This window comes from Typopeltis vanoorti, chromosome 11, assembly GCF_054136105.1.
Source record: "Typopeltis vanoorti isolate ZY-2024b chromosome 11, IOZ_Tvanoo_1.0, whole genome shotgun sequence".
Lineage (NCBI taxonomy): Eukaryota > Metazoa > Arthropoda > Arachnida > Uropygi > Thelyphonidae > Typopeltis > Typopeltis vanoorti.
The window spans coordinates 53,634,520-53,656,210 of NC_143559.1; the positions used below are offsets into that span (position 1 = coordinate 53,634,520).

At 33.7% G+C, this 21,691-nt stretch overlaps 1 protein-coding gene across 3 annotated transcripts in view; it reads left to right on the forward strand.

Moving 5' to 3' along the window:
- The first annotated feature begins 7,171 nt into the window (after nucleotides 1-7,171).
- LOC150101585 (UPF0669 protein C6orf120 homolog) overlaps nucleotides 7,172-21,691 on the forward strand; it is a 219,601-nt gene continuing 205,081 nt past the window's right edge. The window contains exons 1-2 of one of the 3 annotated variants that reach the window (XM_090400184.1): nucleotides 7,240-7,304; nucleotides 13,109-13,162. The gene's annotated coding sequence lies outside the window, so the exon portion shown is untranslated. Of the gene's footprint in view, nucleotides 7,305-13,108; nucleotides 13,163-21,691 lie in introns of all 3 variants that reach the window. The other 2 variants (XM_090400181.1, XM_090400183.1) reach the window with 2 other exon arrangements.

Genomic DNA, 21,691 nt, shown 5'->3' on the forward strand with positions numbered 1-21,691 from the left:
GTAGTTCAACCACTAGTAGTCCAGTCTGTTTGATTCATACAAACATTATGGAGATATTGTGATAATATTGTACTCGATATCGTAAATATGATTAGCAATGAATTTAGTAAATAAAATTCATTGCAGTTATCTGTAGTCCTTCATAATATTGCTTAAAACATTTTCTTGGATCTTTTTTCATTTTCGTTTCTTTTTGTCCCCCCCCCTTTTTTTCCAGATTGCAGGTTGGTGACATCTTGTAAAAATGTTTGCAAACTAGTCTCATTTTAAGGTTAAGAAGGCTTAGATACCTCTTAATCCAAGCTGTGTAATTCTATTTCCCCCTCCACTTCCCGGTTTGATTCCCCATTTGGATACAGTAGGAGTTGAAGAACATTTCATTTAACAAGGACCTCAATGGGAACGTGGCCTCCTGTTCGTCTGTCAACAACTCATTTTCCCCCTACTCCATGAGGGCAGTACACTAGCTAGCTTCGAGATATAAGAATCAGTCGTTGGGTCAAATTCTGCTGCCGATAACGTGAAATACCTCAATAAATTTCGTCCTGTCCTTCACTTTAAAGCATGCAGTTGTCAGTCCACACCCATTTCGTCACGTGGTTTCAAATATTTCTGATTACATCTCGAAAACAGAGGTAATGTTACCCCAACGTTTTCTGTTCTAGGCCAAAGTGTCTCAATTTGATTGAAATGTTCTACTTTTAAATTATACACAAGGACGTGTTGTGATAGAAAGCAAAATAGTTCTCTTTTCTTTGCTCACAGTGCAATCTGTGCATTAGAAAAAAACTCATTTTTTTTCCCATGTAATCGACTGATCCACTGTATGGATGCATATATAATCCTATATGAACATGTATCTACATACTTAGTTTCTTGATAATGAAAAAGAAAAATGTATTTCATGATGAAACACATAAAATAAGAACATCGCCTGGAGATACTTCAAAAGAATGACTTAATTCCGTAAACCTGTTAAAATTTTCTCTCCTTAGTGATACAGAACGTTGTATCCTTATTTTATCATTAGATTCACATTTTGTTCTTATTTGACCCAATCCAACTCCAGCGTTATTGACTGTTTCAAACAATGCTTTGGAGTGTGGTATTCTTTCTTGACTATTATGTATATAAACTATTACACTTTTTTTATAATGTTAGTCACGTGGCTTTTAATTTATCGTCCTACATGTTTCGCCAATTTTTCTATCGGCATCTTCAGGGAATACAAAATTAGTAAGCTATATGAAGGTAACAGACTAGGCTATAACTGATGGTTCTAATTTATACAAAAATTAGTATTGTGCGAGACAATGCGCGTGTCTCGGGAACGTGATTTATTTGTTATGACTCATGATGTAATTGTCATGAAAGTTCATTTCTTTGATGTTTAATGATCTAATTTTTTTAAAGCTTTCCAAATTTCTGGTAAGGTTAGACCTTGATTCTTGTTTAGGTTTTCAGTTGTGCGGGCGACTGTAGCTGCTTCCTTGAAGGTTCTTGAATGGTAGTTATCTTCTATATAGGACATAAGGCTCTTATCCCACTCAATGTGATGGTTGGTAGAAGCAAAATGGCAAGAAAGGCCTGAAATGTCTTGTTTGTTGTTTCTGACATACCCTATGTGTTCTTTCTTTCTCGTTTCGAAGCTTCTAGAGGTCTGACCTACGTAACTAATACCACATGAGCAAGGTATATTATATACTCCAGAGTACTTGTAGAATGGATGAGGATCTTTCGGTGATCCTAAAAATTTCCGTGATGACGTCCAATACATCAGTACTATTACTATTCCATTTGTCAGCAGCATTTCCAAAAAATTGGCTAACCTTCTAAAACCACATAATATCAGAGTAACATTCAAGCCAATCAGCACTATTCGGAAATTTTTAAGATCACCGAAAGACCCTCATCCATTCTACAAGTACTCTGGAGTATATAATATACCTTGCTCATGTGGTATTAGTTACGTATACCTCTAGAAGCTTCGAAACGAGAAAGAAAGAACACATAGGTATGTCAGAAACAACAGACAAGACATTTCAAGTTCAAGACATTTGGCCATTTTGCCTCTACCAACCATCACATTGAGTGGGATAAGAGCCTTATGCCCTATATAGAAGATAACTACTATTCAAGAACCTTCAAGGAAGCAGCTACAGTCGCCCGCACAACTGAAAACCTAAACAAGAATCAAGGTCTAACCTTACCAGAAATTTGGAAAGCTTTAAAAAAATTAGATCATTAAACATCAAAGAAATGAACTTTCATGACAATTACATCATGAGTCACATAACAAATAAATCACGTTCCCGAGACACGCACATTGTCTCGCACAATACTAATTTTTGTATGAATTAGAACCATCAGTTATAACCTACTGTTACCTTCATATAGCTTACTAATTTTGTATTCCCTGAAGATGCCGATAGAAAAATTGGCGAAACATGTAGGACGATAAATTAAAAGCAGCTTGACTAACATTATAAAAAAAAGTGTAATAGTTTAATGCTTTGGAGTCTTTCCTTTTGAGGTTGTTACAATGCTTTTTAGAATATCATCTGGATTTCATGAAATATTCTAACATAATCGTTCAAGCTTAGGAAATTGGATGAAATTTCTATGTATTTTAACACTATTGCAGATATTTCACTGCATTAATCTAGCAAAACACAAGATATTTATTCGCTTAAGCTACTTCTGAAATTATGTCAGCTCTATGAGTAACATGAGTGTTGGAACAGTGAGAATGCATATTTCATGACTTAACTTTGATAAAGACCGTCGTAAATTAAGAGCAGCAAAAATAGTTTTTTAACTAGTTTATATCTTCAACGTGTTCGTTTGAAACGTGTTTGAACCGAAGACACTTCGTGTAGTCAACCACTTTGCAAGTTGACGTTATCGTTTACGAGTTAAAAACAAAAATTGTCTTGACTGTCCTGCACATACGAACGATCAGATGATGGAGTGTCACTGACTTTCCATTCCAAACTTTCACCTTCCTGAGAGTCTTTGCTCGGCGTCGGAGGAGTATCAGTGCATAATTGCCATACCACTACGTGTTGGGACTGAATAACGATTTTCAATAGTCTGAATATTAAATAAATATAAGGATTTTTTAAACTTACTTAGCTTCTAGTTTGCGACTAAAAAGCATCAATGCTTGTCTAAAGAAAGCAGCTCTCTGGCTCTTTTAGTATTAAAGTAATTACTAAAATCTTTGCTAAAAAAAAACATATAAGATATACGTGTTTTATCATCGGTTTCCATTTCCCATTAAGCACTTGTGATATATGTATTTAACAGAAAATATAACTTTGCTCAGTTTTTTCATTTAAAAAAAAAATCATTCCATGAAAAGTTCAAAGTTATCTGGTGACCCTAGTCGCGCTATGTACGGAACATAGGACTTCTCAGGTGTGACACGAGAAGACCACCGATGTAAAAGATCTAAAAGATACAATGTAAAAGATACGTTCTTCTCGCGTAATCAGACCAGTCGTATTTAAAGAAAATACAGTATCTTCATATGCTCTAAAAACTTCGTTTATTCTGAATTTCGGGCAATTATATTAGGTATGCACAAATTACACACATCTTTGGGGAAGGGAAATAGTTAACTCTCTCTCTCTCTCTCTCTCTCTCTCTCTCTCTCTCTCTCTCTCTCTCTCGGGTTGAAGTAAAAACATCAAAGAAACAACATTTACGGATTACTTTCCTTTGGTTACAAATTAAGGATTGCTAGTTGGATCATTAGGTTAAATTTCATCTTCACACGCAACTGTGATAACAGTTTGAATTAGGAGGAGGGGTCAGTTATCAGTAAATGTAACTAGCGCAATTGAAGTTTTTGTTTTAGGCCTTGTTTTCTTAATCGTCTATATAAGTATATGATTTTAAAGTCTCTCAAGACTTGAAATTATGTAATTTTATAATATTTATTTTATTTTATTTATAAATTCTGAAATAAAAATATCGAAAGGAACAATTTTTTTTTTTTTTTAAATATTTGTCATAGACCATTTCAAGACCGTTATCGTATTATCAAAATCTTCTTAGCTAAGAACTGAAATGAATTTAAACATAAAGATCCTCAGCGTGCCTTAGCAGTACGTGAAATATTATTAATCTTATTTGCATGAGACTATGGATCCCGTGCAAAAGAAGCTTATTGCAAGATTTCCAGCACGAGAGAGAGAGAGAGATTCCTTTAAAGCAGATTCCTAAGAACGTCAAGAATATTTATAATATTTACCGAGGGGTCCTTGTTGACAAATAAACCCTACAACTAGTATGGAGTTGACATCGAAGCAATTTGTAAAATCAATATCCCCTCCCCCTCCTGAAATACTGAAAAGGCAGAGGAAGTATCTCTTGCAAGCTCTGCAGTATATGTGGGCTGCGGGAGGAAGACGTCCTGGAAATCATATATGCTTAACAGGAGACTAAAGGCTCCACCTTTCTGGATACCTACAAATGCAGATACCTGAGCTGAAAGGAATGCCATTAAAATCCAAAGTCTAATCGTAGATGTAACAAATTGTATAGATGGATATTCTGACTTCACTGTATGAAAGACAAACCCACAGAAGTACAGGGAGGAAAAGGTTTTGAGCCTTATCTGTTGTGAAGAAACTATAAAAATGCAAATTGAGGAAGTCTTCATTTTAGAGACCATTGTTCTTCTACTTAGAAAATTATAGGTTTCGTTATAATACTCTTCGTGGGAGAAGTGGTAGAAGCATACTCATAAAAACAAAGAATCACTCACGTCATTTGGATAGTTTGATCATCATATTTGAATTCTAGTATAAAGCTCTGCAGAGAACAGACCATCTTAAGTTTGTACCTGTATGTTTTATCTTTCTGAAACGTTCGATGGAATTGGATTAAATTAAATATGAAATATCCTCATGAAAAATTTCATCTTTCCATGTGATTTTGGACTTCGTTGCTTAATTAGAATATTCACTTTGTATAGCGATTGTAAACGTTTCCATATAATGTAACAAAAATGACTTTAAAAGTTCCTTGTATTCCATTTATGAAATAATATCTAATTTTTTTTTTATTTTGAAGAAGATACACTGATATATTTCTTTCGATATACAGTATATAGAACATCTATTAATATTTTCTACCCAGCTTGTTAGTTAACTGGTAAACTACATATTGATTTTCTGTATCAAAATTGTTTTAATTTGATGCAGTTAATTGAAATTCAATATATTCTCCTTAGTAATTTTTAGCAATAAACAGCTACTTTTGGTTACAAGAATATCAGACCCTCTTCATGTATGGATATTCCAGACATCATTTGCAATTCAAGCCGATTTTTTTTTCTACATAAATTTCCTTGCTCTGCTTTAATTCTAATTCTTGAATTACTTTATAGCATGTCTTTCTATACTGAACAAAAAAAAAAAAACATATTTAAAACATGATGAAGCAATATAAAGATAAATTTAATTATTGTAAAAATCCTAGTTTACTTGAAAAGCAATAGTCGTTTGTTTAATTTCAAACATAGTTACTAAGAACATGTTTCTTTAATGTATATTATTTTGGCCCGAGTTTTTTTTTTTAATGCTTTTAAAAAACTCAGGCCAAAATAATAAAAAAATTTTAAAATTAATAAAAAATAAAAAATAATCTCGAAACAGAAATGTACATCACATTCATAAAAAATTGATGTCTAGACTCTCGTTAAATAAATTTAATTGACAGCATTATTTAGATTGGGGTGGTATGCCAACATTCATAAGAATAAAATGTCACAATTCCCCATTCAAATGGTAGTAAGCAATGTAATAAACAACATTAACAAATTGAATTTATTTATTACTCTTGCGCAAACCTAATGGTTTCCGAGTCCTGTCCTATCCCACTGGCTTTAACAGGCCTTTAGGACCCACAATCTTCCAAGCATGCTTGGATTTCGTAACCGAAATACGAAGATAAGATGGTCATCCCTATGCCTCTAAGTATTCCTGACTGTATCCCTCTGTGTTCAGGGGACCGATTTGCCTGCTTGTGGGATGAAAAACCCTAGATAAACCCTGCTGTCCACGCTCAAGACCGGCTAACTTGGCTATGACAGATCGTTAAGCTCCTCACGTCGTCGACGAGAATCGAACCTAGGACACTCCTTCCCCAGGCATATGGTGGCGAAGCGCAAAGCCACTAGGCTAACCGCGCGGACAATGGTTTCCGAAACAATTATGAAACTAAATTTATAATTTTCAATTTTATAATTGCTTCCACAATCTTTAGTTTTATACAGCTCGCATAAGTAAAATTGAATTTTATTGAAAAGTGAAATTATAAACTTCTGCTTCTAATTGGTGTCTCTACAATATAGTTGCAAAAATGACAGGGGACGCGTTCTTCGATGGAAAAAAAAAGTAGTTTGATTTTGTTGGTCTTTTTCAATCGAAGGTGAGTTAGCCTGAGGTAGCAGTGTTTTTTAACACCTGGAAACTCAGATTTTTACTTAGGAGAATCTTCTGGAGAACAAAATTAACGGACAGAAATTGTGCAGTAGATTTTTGCAGCGTAGAATGGTGGATATTGTGTAGTGTAGAAATTCATGAAATCGTGAAGTTTCCCAGAATTCTTCATGGAAGGGGTCATGAGTTCTCGGAGACTTCATGGAGGTGTCATGTCATCGTAATTTTTTCTTTATGTAATATATTTTCTATTACTGTCAGATCAAAATCTCGACTACTTATTTCAGACAATGAGCAGATATTTGACACGGAAGGTTTAAATAATACAATTATAGTTTCATTAACTGGTCGTGTGTATTTAATTTTTTTGTTATATAACAAAAAAAAACTATATATATATATATATATATATATATATATATAATTTTATGCAGATAATATGCAGTTAATGAGATCTAGAAACTAATTATTAAATTATAAAACAGCAAAATATAATAAAAATAAAATAAGTAATTAAACAATAAAATAGAATTAAGCAATAAAGCAAATTACACGAAAAATTTAATTGGGTAAGAGTGCGATTTTCAATTTTTTTTTTTTTTTTTTACTTCATTAAAATAGTCTTCAAAACAACTAATGATATCCAAAGTTTATACGAAATCTCAGTTGCAAAATATGTTATCTGGCATTGCATGTTTCGGAAACTGTTGTTTTAGTAAACAAGTTGTTTACAAGAATAACTGAGTTTTTTCAATGTTGTTTCGAATTTAGTGTTGTCTTTATTATGGACTATAAATTTTTGAAGCAGCTAATACACTCGACGAGCTATGTAACATGTATCTGATTAAAAAGGTATGTGCCTAATAAATAAATTCCAGTAAATTTATCTGCTTTGTTGCAAACTCCAATGGAGTGAACTTTTTACACTCGGAAAATGTGCCTAGCAAAAAATGCGCTTGTTTCAGTAGAATTCCGTGATTTAACTTTTTGATTGCATATTTAAACAACCTTACTGAAACTGAAAATTTTATGGCTAGGAGAGTGAATTGTAATTTGCTGACTGAAGCGCGCGCGCACGCACACACACACACACACACCATTTAAAGTAATTGATTTTATTGAATATTTCGTATAGTAATCGTAGTCATCTTAGAAAATAATGTATTATGGTGTTTCGTGGAACTGGGTTAGCTAGAAAGTCTGCTGATTAGGTAACAAGCAATCAGGGCCAGCAAGATTCCATCAGTAACATAAATAACAGTTTGTTCTTGGGAGTTGTCCCCAGTCTTTGACAGTTTGGAGGCCATCTCTCAAATCTCTGATGTAAGATTGACACATCTCTTTTACAGCGTCACCATGTCAATCAGCCGTGATGAAAGAGCACACCTCTAATTTTGTTTTCTGTTTTACCTTCGTGTCCTTCCTGCGTCTTTTGTCCTTTGTGCTCTTTCTGTTGGATCTCTGTGTCTAGTTAATTAAGAAGGTATCGATGCATATTAACATGTTTGCATTTTAATGCGAACAAGAAATGTTCTCATTTTTTAAATGGAAAATTATTTCATAACGATTCTTAGTAGGAAGATTAGTTAGTTTTACAAATTATAATGAAAACCCTTTATAGTATTTAGAAAATTGTAATATCCATTTTGTTCCTTCCACCTAACCAACATTGCCCACAGAAGGATTATCGTCTGAACGAAGTAAAGCTTGATTAGTTCACTAAACGATGTGAACTAATCTGGACTAATCTCTGATTGAGAGTATTTTCTAGATCTAGAAGAAGTAAATGATATAAATATTCTAGTTAATGTAATATAAATCCGACTCTAGTTATCTTTAAATAATTACTTTTAGCTGCTTAATCTGATCTTTTCTAAAATTAAGATGAGAAAACGGAAGAGGACAACAATAAAAACAAACGATTCACAGGCCAGTATTTCTCAAAGATAATCAAGCATGTAACTTTATGACGCATTCTTTTCAATTAAGACTTGGGTGCTGTAGATCGTTATCTACTCATAAATAAACTACAAAGTAAAATGTAATATAAATAATACAAAGTAAATGTAATATAAATTCGACTCTAGTTATCTTTAAATAATTACTTTTAGCTGCGTAATCTGATCTTTTCTAAAATTAAGATGAGAAAACGGAAGAGGACAACAACAAAAACAAACAATTCATAGGCCAGTATTTCTCAAAGATAATCAAGCATGTAACTTTATGATAAATTCTTTTCAATTAAGACTTGGGTGCTGTAGATCGTTATCTACTCATAAATAAACTACAAAGTAAAGTAAAGTAGCGAAAATAATGTGAATTGGAGTGGAGACAACCTAAAGGCAAAAGAATATTACAACGAAATGGAGAATGAAAAAAAAAAAAGAAAAAAACAACTCCCCTAAAATTTTTACAGTAAGGCATAGCAAGTGATGTATTTCTGCAGTAAACTGTAGCCGCACATCTATTAAAAGGATAAAATATTTATAATTAAAGTCTTATGGCTTTGCAAGGGGTATAATGTATTCAGGCAACTGCAACTCTTCTGCTGAATATTTTCATTACTATAGAGTCGCGTACTAGCTGTCCCACTCAAGCGAAATTATTTCAATAATAAATGCATCATCTCTCCTGTATTCGAGAAGAAATGTGCCATGCCTTATAGGTTGAAAACAGCTGGCCTAGTTCACAGGTGAATAATGAGGAGAGGAAATGTAGAGATCATAATCAGTTTCTCGATATTCAACCTTAAGAGAGTGTACACGATTGGGTGCGGTAGCAATAATTTTCTTCCAAATTAGTCTGTCCTTTGTCAGCGCTCCAGTATTGTCAGATTTTATATATTGGCCTTCTAGATCAGTCTGACTGCGTCAGTCTATCTACATCTGGACCTTTCTCTAGGTCGTTTTCCAGCCATCTTGGTATCAAACACTTTTTTTAATTTACTAACCATTTATCTTTCATTCTGTTTAAGTGACCATGCACTTTAGATTATCTCTGCCCATATAGTCCTAAATGTTTTAATAGTGTCAAATTTCATCATAATATCTTAATTTTTTAATACATTTTAACTCTCATATATTCTGGAATCTTTGATCATCTGTTCTATTTCTAACCCAACGCTCAGATGGCTCAGATTCATAAGTTACAATTGATTTGAAACTGTCTTGTATGCTGCTGAATTAGTGTTTTGGCTAATTTTTCTCTTACTTCATATAAATTTATTCACCTAGCTCCACATATCAGATTTGCTTATTCTATTGTCTATTTCCATATTTAATTTGTCATCTTCACTAAAAACTACGCTTAAATAACTGAAATATTTTACTTGTTCTGTAGGCTCTCGCTTGAGAAATCAACATTATAAAAGGTTTGTTCCTTTTATAATGCTGATTTTCATGGCAAGTTAATTCAGTTAATCGTTTACAGTAGCTAAATTTTATCTTTAACTAAATTGAAATTTACTAAATTTCAGAGTACAATAGTTAAGAATTTTGGAAAGCTTCGCTGGATTTATTTAGGAGAAAAATGTTAACTGCATAAACTGAAGTGCTAAGTTTGATATCTCCTATTCTGGTATTAGGTTTAATGATACTTTCTTTCATAATGATCCATATAGGTGATGAATTAGGGTGGAGATAGTGAGCACCTCACTTTTAACATTTGATTTTACATTAAGCCATCTTCCCATACTTCCAAACTACATACATACTATGCATTGCTCTGTATAATGCTCCATTTATCCCATATAATTGTAGCGTTTTGAAGAGCTTTTCCCTTGGCACCCATCAAATGCTTTTTCAAGATTTACAAAACTTAAGCACAAATCTTTATTACTCAATTAGTTATCATAAGTAAAATCTGATCCTATTTGGCCTCACCTAGCTTGTTCGTCTCCAAGTTTATTTATCTCAAATTTTCTTAGCCTCTTCTCAGTATGCTTGCATAAATCTTATTTGGACGAATTTGGGAGAATCCTCTGTAATCCTCACATTCAATTTTATTTCCCGTTTTCCAATTGGGAACTAGAGCTGTTCTCAGGTCATTCAGACTTCTACCTTCCGACGAAACCTATGTCTAGTAGCCACTTTAAAACTTTTAAATCTCGATATTTGAGCATTTCTGGTCTAATATCATATACTCCAGCTGCCTTTACACATTTCTAGTTTCTGGTAGCCTTATCCCTAAGGATTGATATGTACTCATAATTACATTCCTCTAAAATATTTCCCACCACAATTTTATCACTGCTTATCTCATTTGATAATCTTTAAAAGTAATTACTTCTCATCCAGAATCTCTTTATCTTCAGTTTTATATCGCCTTTATCATCTCATTTTGTTATAATATTCTTTCCTCCATTTCGAAATTTTTTAATTGCCTCCACGACATTCTGCACCTTCGCGATATTTGTCTTTCATATTCTTACCGGTCTTCCTTTGACATTTTGTTTAGCTACGTTTACATTTAGCTCGTTTACATTTTTCTCTGTATTCTTTCATGACATCTACTTACTTGCTAGGAACTTTCGATATTCCTCCTTTTTCTATTTTTTGCAGATTTTTCTATTCTTGCAAATTACTTCACCCATACCTCCCTGGCTGAATCAATCCATGTTTTATTATAAGTTTGCCAATGAGATTCCAAGTTTTGGTTCTTGTACTTTCATTTTTTTCTTCAGTAATATTTATATAGTTGAATCTACATTTCACCTCTAAAAGATGCACGACTTTGATTGTTTTTGAAACTTTCTTACATATTTTTCTTTGAATATGGTCATTTTTATCCTGCTTAAAACTAAGTGAGGATCGCTTCCAATTTCAAATTCCTTTATATATTATTGTATTCTGAAGTATATTCAGCTGGAATATATAACTGTCAACGATAACATAGTCGATAAGACATTTATATGTGTAATTTATCTGCAAAAACAAACATGTATTTTTCAACTAGTACAATGATCGCTTTTTCATCGAAATCTCTACATTTGTCTAACATAATAATCTTCCATGTTATTGACATCTCACCAAATATGCTGCTATCAAATACGTCTTGGCGACCTGGTTGACAGATTGGATAGAGCTTTAGTTCTCCAACAAGCCGAATTCGAATCCCACTGTGGTGACGTTGATCCACTCACACGGGGGCGAGTAGATTTGCTAGATAGCAAGTAGTCGCAGACTGGACATATAGAATATTTTTTTATTCAATAATAAAATAATCTCTCCAACCAAGTACATCACCACTGATCTCTTATTGATTTATTGGGACAAATTAAAAAAATTGGAATATTAGGCGAGTACATTTTTTGCGTGGCGAGTTAGGTTTGCATTCTTTGTTAATCCCTGGTTATGGATGTTTATGACTGTTCCTACTTTCTTTTTTTCTTACTTTCAAATGGCTTTCTACACAGAATACTGGTAGAAAGCCATTTGAGATATTGTCACTTTTTTTTTAAACGAAAGTGACAATATTTGAGATATTGTCACTTTCGTCTCAAAGCTCGATTTCGTATAGAAATGATCGCATGGCGTATAATAAGACTCTAAGGGAAAATTATAATAATAAAATTCATCATGCATTGATTTCTGTGTATTGCAGAACAACATCTCGCAGAATAATTTTTTCTCTCGTTCTTAAGCGGAAAGAGCATCGTTTCCCTTGCTGGTCGTGGTGCTGTTATATGTATATAATACTCCAATACATACAATAATAACACAAGGCACTAACGAAAATGACATAGTCTAATTCAAACTGTGAGGATCTGAGGTTTCGTGTAGGATATTGCGTTATTTCTGTGACATGGCTTCATAGTATATATATATATATATATATATATGTTAAAAATACCAAGCTATTTTTTTTTTTTTTTAATCATACATCTCCTCCAGGAGATGTGCTTTGCATTAAGGGTAAATATTAAGATTAGTGATCAGAGCTTATTCTACTTTTACCAAGAGTTGCCTTGGTCTTGCACTACTTTGAGGGTCAGCTAGACTTCCAATACGTGCAGGCGCAAACTTGACTAGTTTGTCTGTTTGCTTACTTGGGAAATGAAGTAAAACCAGGTTTAAAATAGCTTGGTATTTTTAACATTTATTATACCCAAGGTAAAAATACTTTCTGCATTTATATCTCCTCCTGAGATTTTTATTTAATAAGGTTAAAACACCTTATGGTAACTTGTTCTGGTAAAATACTTATAAGTTCTGTATTACTAAGTCTTGGTATTTCTAGTCTGGCTCCCACTGATGAGACCTCAATAAAGGTCGAAACCGGTCTGGGTAGTGGCCCCTTGCCTTTAATATAAAACATCATACATCTCCTCCAGGAGATGTGCTCTGCATTAAGGATAAATATTAAGATTAGTGATCAGAGCTTATTCTACTTTTACCAAGAGTTGCCTTGGTCTTGCACTACTTTGAGGGTCAGCTAGACTTCCAATACGTGCAGGCGCAAACTTGACTAGTTTGTCTGTTTGCTTACTTGGGAAATGGAGTAAAACCAGATTTAAAATAGCTTGGTATTTTTAACATTTATTATACCCAAGGTAAAATACTTTCTGCATATATATATATATATGTGATTTTTATGGTTGTGATTTTTCTTACATTATTCTACGTTTTATGATCATCTCGATTTCTTTGACTATGAAGTGAAAACATGGAGAGAAAGAGTCACTGGGTTATCATATTGTCAACTTATATATCGTATGTATCCTTCCATTCATTATTTAATGAACATCTTCTTCTATGAAGAAAAAATATATATATGTATTATTTTATTTATTTATCGAAAATGAACTACAAATGATTGTAAACTTATGGCACATTAGAAACGTGGGCAGGGTGAGAATTGGATGCTCCACGAATTCTTCTCTGGAAACCAAGTTTTTTTCTCTTTTTTTTTCTGACTTCGGTGGTTTATTTTAAAATAATTTTACAGCGTTCATGTGATTCCTTTTCGAATTGTTTAAATGAACAAAACATTTTGAAGTCTCACAAAGTGTTCACATTATATCATATCCGCATGATAACTTTTCCCAACTTTTATTAAGTACAGTTTTTTATCAAGGATGTCTACTATTCCTACTCCCCTCCCCCCTTCAGAATACATTTCGCAAAATGCATATACATCTATATTTGTTTCTTTCGCCATTATTCCGCAGTTTTTTTCTCCTGCTGAACGGATTGTATTAAAATTATGTGGTATTTGGAATCCATGAAAAAAATTATTGAACTAAATGAGTTTTCGTTTTAATTTGACCATTTCAAGTTAAACATTCGAGACGCACAAACTGTAAGGATGGAGTAATTCTGTACAAAATAAAAAGAAAGAAAAAATTGGAAGGATTATATTTGCTCTTATAAAGACTGCAATAAGAGATTTAAGAATTGCGAGGTGAGAGTAACGCCTCCAATATGGGCCCCTTTGCACGGTCCTCGATTGTACAAGTAATTATCATTACCGTGCAACTTCTTGATGAACGATCTTCTCCCCCTCAATTTTAGTTCAGAAATGCAACGTTGATGAATGATCTCCTCCGCTCAACAATTCAATTACACCAGGAGAAACATTTTTATTGGCCAAACTATCCTTAATGATAATTACTCACTTACTGGATGGAATAGAATGAAATTTGATATTTAAGATCTTAAATTTTGGAGTCATTTTAGCCTTGGTTTCAGTCGGACCATTGTAATACCAAAAATTATGTACACAGTACAATCGCGATACAATAGTGATAATGCGGTAACGAAAGGTACTATTTTATTATTGTCTACAGTAATTTCCTTACTAGTCATAATTATCTTAGATCATTTTCATACTATTTTTTTCATATAAATGGATGATACGATGGTTGGAAATATCAAGTTCAGATCCCATCTGACAGCACATTTCTAATCTGTTTTCAATCGGCTGAATTAACCACTCTCGAATGAATGTTGCAGAATTCAGAAACTTCGGATGTATTTCAAATAGAGAAAGAAGCACAAGACCATGACAATAACGTCGAATCCGTTGTTTTAATCTTTTTTCACTGAGATGGAAGAGTAAGAGGCAGAGTTGCTACATGCTTCGTTAATTTCGGTAATTTCCCTCTGTAGTATATTAATCCTTCCTTCCTGAATTACGCTTACGCGTAGACCCTTCACTTTGCAGGCCTTCACACTTCACTTTGCAGGCATTCGAAACCAAATCTGAGGGAATAGGTTGATTAGTCCTTATTCCTGAAGTGTGTTCTTCCTGCCGGTTTGCTTGTTTTGAGGAATGAAAAACCCCGAGTTTCTGGGAGGAAAAAATCCTCGATCTCCGTATGACACCGATTAACTCGCCATTTGATTGAAAACACCTGTTAAAGGTCCCTCATCTCAGAGACAGAACTGGAACTCCGGTCTTTCCAACCAAAAAGTTCATCTAAACCAACTAAGCTACAGAGACTCCAGTATATGAATAAATATTTTAAAGAGGATTTTTAAAACATTTTTTAAGTAACTCTTTCATAACACGTTTGTGCTAAAAAAAATTCGCTGGAAGCGGGGTGGATAAGGAAGTGATTGCTAAGTTATTATAGACCCACTTAGAGATGTACGTTTTGTTGAGTTCCTGGCATGAAATATCATTTCAGGTTTATCCCGCTTGATGCAGTATCCGCTATGCGACTGTGGGAAACCCAACCGGCTTATCACAGTCGGGCGTTGGAGGTGGAACAATTTTTATGACTGTAGATGCGTGTGTTTACGGGGCCGGTTTGCCTGTTCTGGGGAACGAAAAACCCTACCCCCACCTCCGTATGAGACCGGCTAATTCACTTTTAGTCAAAAGAGACCAGATAAGAGACTTTCTTACTTGGAATCGATATGATTTATTCTTTTCCAGAACTACCTCTTTAACTTCTTGATTCCACTGTGAAGTTCTGATTTTTCCATCCTTATAGGCAGCTTTATCAATTGTCTGCATACAAAATCAAAATTTTCTTCAGATTTTTACCATCGATTCTGTAAAGCAAATGAAGTTTTCCCTCATTTTCTTTAATTTTTTATCCAATAATATTTGTATACCGAATCTAGAGTTCACCTTTGAAAGAAGTCTCTTTGTTATTTCTTGTGTGTTCTCGCCAAGTATGCACATCATGTGTTGGAATATATTAGTAATGACCAAAGAATGCGTGAATAAAAATACAGCAGTTATACTATGTAGCTTTAGTTGCTTCGGCCATAATTCTAAACAATCTCTAATCTTCTATTTCTTCTCCACTAGAACCTGCTATAGGACCATAGGCATTGCTCATTTTTCCATTTGGAAATTTGTCCATATCACTTTACTGTAAATTGACTGGCATTCAAGACGTTTATCTTTGTATTTATTACTGAATATTATAGCTATTCCTTCCTTTTCCTGATTACTGTTACTCGAATATATAATATTTTGTAGTTATTTTTTAGCAGTATCTCATCTGTTTTTGTTCTCTCCTCGGGGTAATACCAATTTTGTCTTCTCTAATTCTTCTACATGTGAAAATCGGAAACATTAAGATTCAAGTTTATTGAGAAGTATTAATCACTGGCCAAAAAAAGTGAGATCGTAGAAATGCAGAATCGAATATAGAGGTAAATATGTGTTTTTATTCTCTCTGACATGCACTCAGTTCAAGAGATAATCACTGAACGACTAAAGTTAAAATATATAAATTTATAATTCACCTAGTGTTACCTATGGAAATGAAATTTGGATATTTACGGCAAAGGTTGAGAAATTGATTTCAGCTTTTGAAAGGAAAATCGTTAGAAAAGTATTTGGCCCAGTCAGTTATATCAACTTTATAAAGAATCTACAATATCCAATATAATCAAGTTCAAAAAGTTGCAGTGGACAGGACATGTTTTTCGTATGGAAAATGACAGTATTCTTAAGAAGACAGTAAATGTAAAATCTTGATAAAAGACCAAAAGGAAAACCTATAACAAGATCAATAGGCACCATTGGTCAAGATCAACATCATATTACAATGTCGAAACTGGAGAAGTAAAGTTTGGAAAGACAGGATTGGAGGCAACGAATTCAGGAGACCAGTGCTCTATTTGGGCTGTAGAGCCATAAGAAGAAGAAGAACTTCTACAAGTTCCATTTATTAAGAAGATGGGCTGCAGAAGATTGAAGGAAGTAAAACACATTATTCATCGCTTTATATTTTTTCCGTGTTGTGTTTTATTGTATGTGTGTATGTGTGCGCGCGCGTGTCTGTCTGCCATTTCCATTGTAAAAGCTCACTTTCACTTTTTATTGTAGTAGTTTCACAAGAATTCAGTCCGATACCGCCTCTTGGCGATATCGGCATCCTTGCCATTCCTTGGATGCTATGATAAATGCAGGTTTTTAGGTTTTTCTCATTTCGTAAGTAAAAAATCATTTCTACAGTAGGAAGAATGTGTGTGTGTGTGTGTGTGTGTGTGTGTGTGTGTGTGCGCGCGTGTGCGTGTGCTTACGTGTACACACACACGCACACATTAAGGAGCCCAGAAATAGTCCTGACCCACAATGAATTAGTGTCTGTGGAGTGTTAAAAATATTGACTTTCAACTAGACAAGTCCTTAATTTATTTTATCTAGCATATTTGATTTTGCAACGTGCTTTATATAATTTTAGCTCAGAATATAAACCAGTTTCAATATAATGGATTTTACACTTTGGTCATGCTTTGACTCCTTAAGCTCCTTATTTCATATAAAAACTGCTTATTTTTAATTCTTGTATATAAAATTCACTCTTCGGGTTAAAAAAAAAGTATATTCCGGTTATATCCATTAAAACCAGTAAATACAGAAAAATTATTACAAAATTAAATCTGGTCACATTTTTGATTAGTAGATTTGCAATTTAGTAAAACCTACTTGTATATCACCTGTACTAAAATTTCTGACAATGAATAAATAGGTCCGTTGAATATTATCCATTGAGATAACGCCACATTTCCTTAGCATATACTAAAGTTAATATGATGATATGATTGCACCCAAACAAAATGCTAGAGATGACGGAAACTATACTGGGTTGCACAAAGAACTTTTTTTTTTTTTTTTTACAAAATTTAGGGCAGATATATGTATGCCAAAATAACAAAAACGTTACCCCTTGAAAATGATTTCTAAATCGTTTTTATCACATCATTAAATGAGTGACAAGTTCCAGGTCATAAATTAAGCTTTGAGAAGGCTGAGACAGTGAGATAATGTCACCAGTTGGAATAGTTGTGGGGCTAAGCCTTATTTACGTTTTACGGACGTGTGCAACATTTTGTCAATGATAAATAGATCTAAAAATATTTTCAGGTGCTGCCACTAATGCAATTAGAAAAATAAATGAAAGGGAACGCGATTCAAACACTGATGGAGAGGCTTTAAGGTAAACAAACAATCTTTTGGAAAATGATTTACGAAAACTAATCTGAAAACTGAAAGAGATAGCTGCTGTGGAAGGTGACTGCAGATATGTTAACACCTGACAGAGTAGAGATTAAAAAGATAAGCGCTTTAAGTGCCCTTCAAGACGAATGGCAGATAAACATCATTCAGTCTATGAAACTACAACTGAAGCTACCGTTGGCGCACCCCAGTAATATTACTATCAGTAGTAGAAAAAAAATCATAATTTACTTTTCTTAATAACTTTTAATAACAATTTTTATCATAACTTTTTAATATCATTTTTGTTATATCTTCTTGTAATGTAAAATTTTGTGGATATAGTTCTAAAAGTTAGTTATTACAACGTATATTTAAGTTACTATAACTTAAATATAACGTAAACATTGAATAAATTCTGTTTAACGAATATGTTGCTGACAGCATTTGTTCAGTTGTCTGTGGATACAAAGTTGAAGAGAGTTATGAAAAAAAGTTGTATCACTAAATTATTAAGATTTAAATAAGCTATCACTTTGGCAAAAAGAGTAGGGATATTTGTTCAGAGCTGTCAAGTGTAACACGTTGCCCTTTAGACTAGGGAGATGGAATGAAGTATACTAAATTGATGGAGATGCAATGCAAGAGAAGTACGGAATTTGAGAGTGATTATGGAATGGGACTGAAGTTCAAACGACACATAGCAAAGCAGACGTAATGAAGATAACACAGATAATTGCTGGTGCAATAAAAAATGATACTAGGAAATCACGACAAAGACTTGGTTGTGCCGTTATATAACGTGTTGATTCTACTCATTTGGATTACTTTGCGCAGATTTGATCTCCTAGGTTTAATAAGGAGGATGAAGAAACAGGTGGAAGAGTTTAAAGGAGAATAATTAAAATGATTACAAGCTGTGAAATGTTGACTATGAAAATGTCGAGATGTCGGTTGCTGATTTTGTATGAAAGTAGGAGTGGAAGGAGGAGCGGAGTAACAAAAGTTTATAAGATTCTTTTCGCTCCTATCATGTATTCAAAAATCTGCTCTACATCTATCTTATAAAGAGAAGATTTTTGAATGCATGACAGGAGCGGAAAGAACCAATGAACATTCATGGAAGTTAAATAGCAGTTCTGTCGATAATGGAGTGAGAAACAGGTTTTTCTCATGCGAGCTGTGAGTGTAACATCGGTGAATAAATTGAAGATACATGACTGGCATTGAAGGAACTAGTGTGGTCATCCCTGAAAGTTGTTACTGTTACTTTAAGTACTTGGTATAAATAATTTATTATTCTATAAATGGCTGATATGCGTAGAATGAGTCTCCTACGATTAGTCCTGGACTTCTGTGGGAGTGTCAATGTAATGATAACAATGTACTGCACATTATCCAGACGATTTTTTCGTTCATTTTATTTGCATTCTTGATTTATACCCTTTGTTTTGTATTGCATATTTTAGGTGGGTAATTCTTTTCCTTTGTAACAGATCTTGAGTTAACATTGCATTCACATGCTATCGAAAATGACAGCAAGAGAAATTCTCTAGTTACCTCCTAAAATATGCAACAGTTATTATGAAGTCGTAAGATTTTAATGTGAGAAATTTAGTAATATTCATTTCAGTATTAGATAATCAAAAGATTAACTAAATAAATATTACTAAGTTATCAAATTTTAATTATAGATCCATCAATCCATCTTCCGTTTCATGTTAGATTCAATGGCTTGTACTACTATGCAACTTGGCTTTCTCAGAAACCTAATAATGCTTGATTGGGCAATTAAACGGTCTGCAAATTGTGTTCTTCTCGTCATTTTGCCTGTTTTTCAAAATGAAAAAGTCTAGCAACTTCGTATGAAACCTGCTAACTCACTTCCAGTTGAAAAGCCTGGTTACTAGGATGATTCGAACAGAGATTTGTCTAGCCGAGGGATTGGAAAGACAAGGGGTTCGGTATACCGAATGCTGCGGTAGCTCTTTAATTATAGATATATTTACTAATATAATTAAGCTATTTACTTCACATAACACTTTAAATAAAAGTTATTTAATAGTTATTCAATTAATAGATGGACGACGAGCCGGGATGGGTTTCTCCTATATTTATAATAGATTACCTGAACATATTCTACTGCACACATAAGCAAAACAATACTTCTACTTGGTTAAGATAAAAAGCCAAATGGCATTCGTATAGTGAAGGTATGTAAGTTCTTTTCACTAAGCTTTGATATCTTCCAGGTCTACCTACTCACTGATGAGACCTCAAAAAAGGTTGAAACCGGTCTGGGTAGTGACCTCTCCTCATAATGTAATGACAGTATTACATCTCCTAGGAGCTGTGTTTTACATTATGAGAGAATATCAAGAATAATGAGGGAGCTTGCTCCACCTTTACTTCGAATTGCCTTCGCCGATAGTTTTTTGGCATAAAACTTATAGATCGTAGTTATCGATCTTTAGTTTCGCTTACTGGCTATAAAACAACAAAGGATGTTTATCCCTTTATTTTCAATACTTCCACTTAAAAAATCAACGCTTTGGTAAGGATAATGTTACTAAAACTGTACTCTGAAATTTTAAGTCAGAGTTCACACAGAAGTTAAAATGGATGAGTGAAATATAAGTTATGACGGTATGGTTGTTGTCTAACATTTTAATCTGTTAGGTTGATTGATTGGATCCTTCCAGACCAACCATTAGAAATTTGTGGGCAAAGGCTTCAGAATCTTTAAAAAGGAGGGTAACCTATTCAGCATGATCATTGTGGGGATTCATATTGACAGTTTCTTCTCGGCGGTATTCAAACTACTGTTTGAAGGAACTCTGCGATACTGGAAGTCCGCATTCGACAGTATCTAATGAAAGCCTAGAGGGGTAAGAACTCTTTAATTATGCAACTTGGGATTTCTTTTCCTTTATGGGTTCACTGGAGTAGAAAAAAAAAACTTGAAGTAATGAAAGATGTTTAATCCTAAGGCAGCCTTATTTCAAAATAGGTTTGTTTATTAATATTCTTAACTTTGAGCTCCGGAAGGAATGCTGTTCTTAAATTAATTTCAGTTTCATCTCATTCGAAAAATAACGTGGTTTCATATAAGTCTCATTAATTAAGGGATTAATCCTATCAAATTCTCCCATTTCAGGCAACATGTTATCTGGCTAGTTTTTGCAGGATGAAAGAGCTGAGTTTCTAAGAGAAAAAATTCTCATCTCCTCATGAGACCAGCTAATTTACCATCTGTTGAAAGCCATTATAAAGCCTACCAGAGGGATTCAAACTCAGGCTTTTCCAGTCAAAGGACATCGACAGTACTAACTGAAGTATAGAGGTTTTGATTTTAAAGTTTGGAAAATTTAGAATTCGAGAAAATGTAAACACAATAGTTGTGTTTATTTAATTTGATGTGCAAGGTCTATATTTTCTGTTATTCATCTGTTTGTGACATAGATATATTTCTTTTTGTGGAATAAAAGGCGTTTTATTTATTTAATCGTGTGAGGTTCTCCCCGTTCCTCTACCGTCCCTTAAGACAAGTTGAGCTTTCTTAATGAGGGATTAAGTATGTATTTTATGACTGTAAATCCGTGCGTGTTCACGGGTCGGTTTGCGTGTTCTGAGGGACGAAAAACCCGAGTTTCCCGGTGAAAAAATCTTCCATCTTTATATGAGATCGGCTAACTCACCTTTAGTCGAAAGAGACCAAATAAAGGTTCCTCACGTTCTGGACGGGAATCGAACCCAGGTCTTTCCGACCAACGGGCTTCGTCTATACCGACCGAGCTATATAGACTCTAATAAAAGGTATGAAACATATAAATAGT